Genomic DNA, 8,958 nt, shown 5'->3' with positions numbered 1-8,958 from the left:
GAGGGGAATAGTCCCCAAGTTTCGGTCGTTAGGACCGAAGGGTAGATTGGACACCCAGATATGTCTGATAACATGTTATGTTATGATATATGTGATAGTAGCAGTAGGGGGTGAAATAGTCCCCGAGGATCGGTTGTTAGGACCGATGGGTAGTCAGCACCCCAGAATGGCTTGACATGGGTAGTCAGCACCCCAGAACGGTTTGACACGGGTAGGTCGGCACCCCAGAATGGCCGTACCGAGTAGGTCGGGCACCCCAGAATTGCCCGACAGTATGTATGATATGTGATTGTATGGTATGTGGTATGATGGGGGAACTCACTAAGCTTCGTGCTTACAGTTTTCAGTTTTGGTTTCAGGTACCTCTTCTTCGAAGGGGAAGGAGCTGGCGCGGTAGCGGTACATCACACACATGCTTTGTATTCCGCATTAAGAGATCTTCCTGGGGAATTGTACTCTGACACTTTTATGTTTTATAAAAAAAATTTCCAGACATGCAATATCTTTTGTGAAATGATATGATCGTTGGACGTTTTATTCCTAATGTTTTGCTAAGTACATGTTTTAAAAATGAAATTTTTGGCTTGTATTTTTAGGACGTTACAAGTTGGTATCAGAGCCCTGGTTTGAGGGATTCGGAAACACCTTCGGGGGTGTCTGAACTCAAATCGAGGGATTAAAAGATTTTTAAGAAGAAAATATTTTCTAAAAAGCTAAGTAAAGAGTTTTAAGAAGGAACGAAGTGTGTGATGTGCGCGACCGGCCAAGCTCAAGTAAGTATTCCCCAAAGTACCCATACAAGCTTATGTTATGTTTATCAGTTTCAGTAGAATAGCATGCTAGACTAGGAATAAGGATCTAGGAGTGATGCTTTATGTGTCTGCTTTATGTGCTTCGGTGTATGAAAACTGCATGCTAGAATTGAGTGGACAGCAGTAGGATAGCCTGTGTAGGTTATGCCTGATATGATGAGTTTAGTATTATATGCTAGTGAGTTTCTCTTTATGAGGATGGATTTGCTTGAGATTGATTCCTGTGGTCTGAATGCTGCTTGCTTTGTGCTTCGTGGGACTCTGAGTGATGGGAGTTAGACATTAAGTGGATACGTCACGTCACATGTGATCAGGGTTGGATAATCTTAGAGTGTTGGATTTGGATCTATTGTGCAGCTCTTGTCTGAGTCTAACTGTTGTAGAGACGATTCTGTTACTCGAATGATTATCTGAGCCTCACCATATGTGATGGTATTCAAGTAATGGCTAACTGACATTACAAGGAGGCCTTCAGCAGCTAAGGACCGGGTAGAGTGGATTTAGAGATTTTCCTAGAGCAAGCCTAGGATGAGTATAACAATGATCAGCGGTAGTGAAAGGGACCTGGTGGAGTCAAGGCAGTCCTTGGAGAAGGTACAGATAGATGTTGAAGGTAGTGTGGGCCCGTACTACTGAAAACAGAGGATCCGTACCCGAACCGAGGAAGGCCAAGATAAGACCAGGAAACTTGTAGTAGGTGTGATCCCTCTAGAGGTATCGGTATCGCTAACGGTTACTATTTATGTATTTGAGAATGGTGGTACTATGTCCGAGGCCATCAGTTGGCAGTACAGGAGAGGGATCGGGTTCGGGATCAGGTTCCGAGCCAGTAGATGAGGGGCTACGCGAGTTCATCGCGTCAGAGATCACCAGAGGCATCCTTGAGTCGACCCCCATAATCTTCGGGTCGATCAAGGAAGGGATATTGGATTGATGGAGGATCGCCTCCGGGCATTCATGAGCGACATGGTATCTGGCCAGTCGGGATCTCGCACACTGTCCTTCAAGGACTTCAGGGGCAGTGGTGCGCCGGATTTTCACGGGGAAAAGGACCCCATAGCTGCCAGGAGATTGATTGCAAACATCGAGTCTGCACAGATGATTAGCTTCTGCCCTGAGGGGTCGAAGGTGAGGTTTGCAGCAGGGTGTTTACGATATTGAGCTAGGGATTGGTGGGAGTCCGTGGGTGACTCGTTGGGAGCCTCGGCTGTCGAGGCTATGACTTGGTCGGACTTCGCGACCAGGTTCAGGGCAGAGTTTGCACCGGCCGTCGAGCTTCAACAGTTGGCCAGGGAGTTCTTGGATATGAGGTAGACGACGAAGACTGTGGTGGAGATCACCGCCAAGTTCCGGGAGAGGGCATAATTGGTGCCCCAGTATGCGGGTGATGAGGACATGAGGAGGACCCGCTACCATGACATGCTCCGAGCTGATATTCGAGAGCATATCAGTTTTTCAGCTTTCCCTACCTTAGACTCTATGATTGCCATGGCGAGGGAGAGGGAGATAGATCTGGAGCACATCCGGAAGAGGAAGACAAAGGAGGGACAGGCAGGAGGGGCTTCGAGGAAGAAGCCCAAGGGATCAGATGGTAGGCGCAAAGGCTAGTCAGGACCGAGCCGCTGCAAGAAATGCGGCATGCCTCATGAGGGGGCATGTAGGCTGGGATCGTCGGGCTGCTATAAGTGCGGTAAGACGAGGCATTTCAGCAGGGATTGTACCGCCCCTGCACCTGTGATTCAAACATCGGAGTTGCTGTGTTTTCACTGCAACCAAAGGGGCCACAAGAAGGCCAATTGCCCCCAGTTGACAGCATCAGCGCCGGTTAAGGCGCCGACTCCATCTACCCTGCGGATTACAGATGGCCGACAGGGCAAGGCAGAGGCTCCAGTGGTGAGGAGCCGGGCGTTTCAGCTGACGACAAAGGAGGCATGCGCCGCACCCGATGTGGTGACGGGTATGATTCTTTCCCTTTACCTTATTTTTATGATGTTATGATATTGATATGTGCTCTGTGTATATGCATTAGGATCGTTCCATGTGAACGGTATTCCTGTTCAAGTGTTGTTTGACTCGGGTGCCACCCGATCATTTGTTTCCCTTGCGCTTAGCAAGAGGTTTTCTGAGACTTTGGGCATGTTGGATTGCCCTTTAGAGGTAGAGATTGCCGATGATCGATCGGTGCGAGCATCAGCAGTATTCATGGATTGTGTTCTAAGGTTATTTGAGGACCGCTATTTGGTGGATTTGGTTCCCATCCCGTTGCGGGGGAACAAAGTGATTATAGGCATGGATTGGTTGAGCCCTAATGGGGCGGTGATAGATTGCGCACATTAGCTAGTGTGGATCAGGACCCCGAGTGGGGGAGAGTTTGTGATCCACGACGAGAGGCCACAGCGTGGACCTGCAGTATGTTAAGCAGCGTGAGCTAGGCGCTACCTCCAGCAGGGTTGCGCAGGATATGTCACGTATGTTATGGATACCCAGGAGACGGGTAAGGCGACGGTGAGCGAGGTTCCAGTGGTGCGAGACTACGCTGATGTGTTCCCGGAGGAGCTTCCTGGAATACCTCCCGAGCGTCAGGTTCAGGATCGACCTAGTTCCTGGTGCGGCTCCGATAGCCAAGGCACCCTATCGGTTGGCTCCTCCTGAGATGCAGGAGTTGTCTATGCAGCTGTAGGAACTGCTAGACAAGGGATTTATTCGACCGAACAGTTCACCCTGGGGAGCCCCGATCTTGTTTGTAAAGAAGAAGGACAGGTCGCATCGGATGTGTATAGATTATCGGGAGCTGAATAAGGTAACGGTGAAGAACCGTTACCCTCTCCCGAGGATTGATGACCTCTTTGATCAGTTACAGGGAGCATCTTGGTTCTCCAAGATCGATTTGTGTTCAGGTTATCATCAGATGAGGGTCAGAGAGGAGGATGTACAGAAGACCGCGTTTCGGACGCGTTATAGCCATTATGAGTTCGTGGTGATGTCGTTTGGGCTCACCAATGCTCCTGCCGCGTTCATGGACCTCATGAACCGCGTGTGTAGACCGATGCTGGATCGATCTGTGATAGTTTTCATTGATGACATCTTGGTTTATTCCAAGACGCAGGAGGACCACGAGGAGCATTTATGAAAGGTTTTGGAGACCTTGAGGAGGGAGAGCTTGTACGCCAAGTTCTCCAAATGTGAGTTTTGGTTGCGCGAGGTGCAGTTTCTTGGGCACCTCGTCAACCAGAACGGGATTTCGGTAGACCCGGCCAAGGTGGAGGCCGTGATGAGATGGGAGGTTCCGAAGTCTCCATCCGAGATTCGGAGTTTCCTAGGATTAGCAGTTTACTATCGGAGATTCATTCAGGATTTCTCCAAGATAGCCGTACCCCTGACACGGTTGACTAGGAAAGCCGTGGTCTTTCGATGGGGGCCTGAGCAGCAGGCAGCGTTCGAGATTCTGAGGCAGAGATTGTGCGAGACGCTAATCTTAGCCCTACCCGAGGGCGTAGAGGATTTTGTGGTATATTGTGATGCGTCGATCTCAGGCTTAGGCGCAGTATTGATGCAAAGGGGGCATGTCATTGCTTATGCCTCGAGGCTGCTGAAGCCTCACGAGGCGAACTACCCGACACATGATTTAGTGTTGGGGGAGGTGCTTTTCGCCCTCAAGATTTGGCGGCATTACCTCTACGGGGTTCGATGTACCATTTTCACGGACCACAAGAGTTTGAGGTATCTCATGGATCAGCCGAATCTGAACATGAGGCAGCGTCGGTGGTTGGACGTGGTGAAGGATTATGATTGTGAGATCCTTTATCACCCGGGGAAGGCCAATGTGGTGGCCGATGCGCTTAGCCGCAAGGCGGCACCGATCATGGATATTTGCATGAGGATGACTGTGGTGACTCTCCTGTTAGTGTAGATTCGGGAAGCTCAACAAGAGGCTATGAAGGAGGAACATCGGAAGAGTGAGCGAATAGTGGGTCAAGTCACCTCCTTCGATTATGATAGCCGAGGGTTATTGACACTACACCGTAGGGTGTGCGTGTCGTATCATGGAGGCGTGCGCCAGATCTTGATGGAGGAGGCGCACAAATCCTGATTCTCTATTCATCCAGGGGCGACAAAAATGTATCGAGATCTTCGCCTAGACTATTGGTGGCCCTGCATGAAGTGGGATGTGGCGTGGTACGTCAAGCGGTGTTTGACCTGCAGGAAGGTCAAAGCCTAGCATTAGAGACCGCACGACAAGATGCAGCCGTTGGATATCCCGTTGTGGAAATGAGAGGATATTGCGATGGATTTTATCACAAAGCTTCCCCGGGCGGCACGAGGAGTAGATTCGATTTGGGTCATCGTGGATCGATTGACCAAGAGCGCCCATTTTATTCCGATTCAGGAAAGTATCTCGGTCGAAATGTTGGCCGATATCTATATCAGGGAGATAGTGGCGCGGAACGGGTTGCCAGTGTCAGTGATATCAGATCAAGATGTGAGGTTCACTTCTAGGTTTTGGAAGAAGTTTCATGATGAGTTGGGCACTCGTCTGCATTTTAGCACCGCCTTTCACCCGCAGACGGATGGTCAGAGTGAGCGAACCATCCAGACTTTGGAGGATATGTTGCGGGCATGCGTGCTAGACTTCGGTGGTAGCTGGGATACCTATCTTCCCTTGGCTGAGTTCTCGTATAATAACAGCTACCACGCGAGTATTGACCATCCTCCATTCGAGATGTTGTACGGTCGGAGGTGCAGGACCCCGATATGTTGGGGTGAAGTTGGCCAGAGGGTCACGGGGAGCACCAAGGTGGTGCTCAAGACGACCGAGAGGATCCAGCAGGCTTCAGACTGCGCAGAGTCGGCAGAAAAGTTATGCCGACAAGCGTCGTTCAGACCTGGAGTTCCAGGTCGGGGATATGGTTCTCCTGAAGGTGTTGCCTTGGAAAGGCGTCATTCGATTCAGGAAGCGGGGAAAGTTGGGCCCGAGATACATTGGTACGTTCAGGGTTGTAGCCTGGGTGGGCAAGGTAGCATATAGGCTGGATCTGCCAGCCGAGCTCAGTCAGATCCATAGCACTTTCCATGTCTCCCAGCTGCGGAAGTGCCTAGTGGATGATTCAACGGTGGTGCCGCTAGAGGATATACAGGTTGATGACAGCCTGAATTACATTGAGCGCCCAGTCACAATCCTCGACCGGAAGTCGAAGGATTTGAGGAACAAGAGGGTGGAATTAATAAAGGTGCAATGGCAGCACCGAAAGGGTTCAGAATCGACTTGGGAGCCAGTGGAAGAAATGATGGAGCATTACCCCGAGCTGTTTCAGGATCGAGCAGCAGACTTCGAGGATGAAGTCTAAAATAAGTAGAGGAGATTTGTAGCACCTGGTTCCTGGTACGTAAAATTTATCTAAGTATCTTACATTTTTAGCCTTGGACTCGGCGAGTTGTAGGCCCGACTCGCCGAGTAGAGACGGGTTTGGGGGCAAGTTTAAGTTGGCGACTTGGCGAGTCCACATTCTGGACTCGGCGAGTCCCCGCTGTCTGATGAAACCCTAAATTCCATGGGTTTGCACCCTATTTAAACCAACCTCGCCCCCTTCACCCTCAGAGCTCCCAACATCGTTCAAACCCTTATTCCTTGTGAGATTGAAGTGCTTTGGTGTGTTTCTTGAAGATTTTGAGAAGAAAGAAGAGTAGATCAAGAAGAGAAGAAGGAGGCCAGGCATCCTTGTGCTATCTCAGTGATTTCCTTGAGGTATAACTCGGTTTCCCTCTGTTTTCATGCTTATAGTCCCTTATAGCTCCATGAAAGTCCTTCTTGAGCCTTTCCCCAAGCTTGAATGTGTATTAGGGTTTGTAATAAGTTGCTTAGCCTCTAGATCTAGGCATGATTGAGCTCCAGGAGCTTGCATCTACTGCCTTTATGGAGCCATATTGCATGAAAGCCCTAGATCTACCCTTTTAGTGCATTTTGAGCCCTAAAACCATCTTTGGTGATTATTTACACGTAAAGTTGGAAACTTTACGTGTTATTCATGCCCCAGAAACCCAGATCTATGAATGGCATGAGCTCGATTCAAGCAAAATCGAGTATATAGTATTTGCATGTGACAGACTCGGCGAGTCGTTCATCGGACTCGGCGAGTCGAGTCGCGAGTCCCCGAGTTTTCCCCCTTTTAGTGTTTGCGGGGTGGAGTAGTGAGTTATGGGGTGTGACTCAGTGGGTCGGAAGCCGGACTCACTCATGAAGGAACTCGGCGAGTTGATGCCCTGACTCGGCGAGTTCAAGGCAATCTTCTTGCCTCAAGAACAAACTCGGCGAGTTGTTCATACAACTCGGCGAGTCACAGCATAGAATGTTCTTCTGATGAAGATGAACTCGGCGAGTTGTTCATACAACTCGGCAAGTAGGATGAAGGACTATTGGCCTTTGGTTTAGAAGGAAAAGTCGTTGATTCAATGCCTAACTCGACGAGTAGAGACGGGTTTATGGTCAGACTAAGGGATAGGGACTCGGCGAGTTGGCAAGCCAACTCGGCGAGTCGGGTCAACTGGCAGTTGACTTTGACTTTGAATTTGACCCTTGGTTTGGTTAGGGGTAAATGGTCATTTTACCCTGAGGTCGGTTAGCAATATTTGACTAAGTGTTTTATGGGAATTATTAGCCGGAGGATTTCCGGAGCAGCGGCAGCAGAAGACAGTCAGTTCCCACACAGATCAGCAGCTACTTTGAGGTAAGTTACCTTCCAGTAGCGGTGGGTCTACGGACACAATGTCGGCCCACCAGTAGGACTTGTATGTTAGATGATTGTCTTTGTGATATCATCTAGGTTTGCTACTACCTGATATGTTATATGATGGCATGATATGTATATGTGATAGTAGTAGAGTTCGGTTGTCAGAACCGAAGGGTAGGTCAGACACCCCAGATATGTCTGACAGTATGTAATGATATGTTTACATGCTGGCATGATATGTTATATGTGATAGTGGTAGTAGGAGGGGAATAGTCCCCAAGTTTCGGTCGTTAGGACCGAAGGGTAGATTGGACACCCCAGATATGTCTGATAACATGTTATGTTATGATATATGTGATAGTAGCAGTAGGGGTGAAATAGTCCCCGAGGATCGGTTGTTAGGACCGATGGGTAGTCAGCACCCCAGAATGGCTTGACATGGGTAGTCAGCACCCCAGAACGGTTTGACACGGGTAGGTCGGCACCCCAGAATGGCCATACCGAGTAGGTCGGGCACCCCAGAATTGCCCGACAGTGGAAGAAATGATGGAGCATTACCCCGAGCTGTTTCAGGATCGAGCAGCAGACTTCGAGGATGAAGTCTAAAATAAGTAGGGGAGATTTGTAGCACCTGGTTCCTGGTACGTAAAATTTATCTAAGTATCTTACATTTTTAGCCTTGGACTCGGCGAGTTGTAGGCCCGACTCGCCGAGTAGAGACGGGTTTGGGGGCACGTTTAAGTTGGCGACTCGGCGAGTCCACATTCTGGACTCGGCGAGTCCCCGCTGTTTGATGAAACCCTAAATTCCATGGGTTTGCACCCTATTTAAACCAACCTTATGCGCCCCAACCTCGCCCCCTTCACCCTCAGAGCTCCCAACATTGTTCAAACCCTTATTCCTTGTGAGATTGAAGTGCTTTGGTGTGTTTCTTGAAGATTTTGAGAAGAAAGAAGAGTAGATCAAGAAGAGAAGAAGGAGGCCAGGCATCCTTGTGTTGTCTCAGTGATTTCCTTGAGGTATAACTCGGTTTCCCTCTGTTTTCATGCTTGTAGTCCCTTATAGCTCCATTAAAGTCCTTCTTGAGCCTTTCCCCAAGCTTGAATGTGTATTAGGGTTTGTAATAAGTTGCTTAGCCTTTAGATCTAGGCATGATTGAGCTCCAGGAGCTTGCATCTACTGCCTTTATGGAGCCATATTGCATGAAATCCCTAGATCTACCCTTTTAGTGCATTTTGAGCCCTAAAACCATCTTTGGTGATTATTTACACGTAAAGTTGGAAACTTTACGTGTTATTCATGCCCTAGAAACCCAGATCTATGAATGGCATGAGCTGGATTCAAGCAAAATCGAGTATATAGTATTTGCATGTGACAGACTCAGCGAGTTGTTCATCGGACTCGGCGAGTCGAGTCGCGAG

This window comes from Lactuca sativa, chromosome 6 (assembly GCF_002870075.4).
Source record: "Lactuca sativa cultivar Salinas chromosome 6, Lsat_Salinas_v11, whole genome shotgun sequence".
Classification (NCBI taxonomy): Eukaryota; Viridiplantae; Streptophyta; class Magnoliopsida; order Asterales; family Asteraceae; genus Lactuca; species Lactuca sativa.
The sequence above is the reverse complement of the archived record's forward strand: the minus strand, read 5'-3'. Positions refer to the sequence as shown.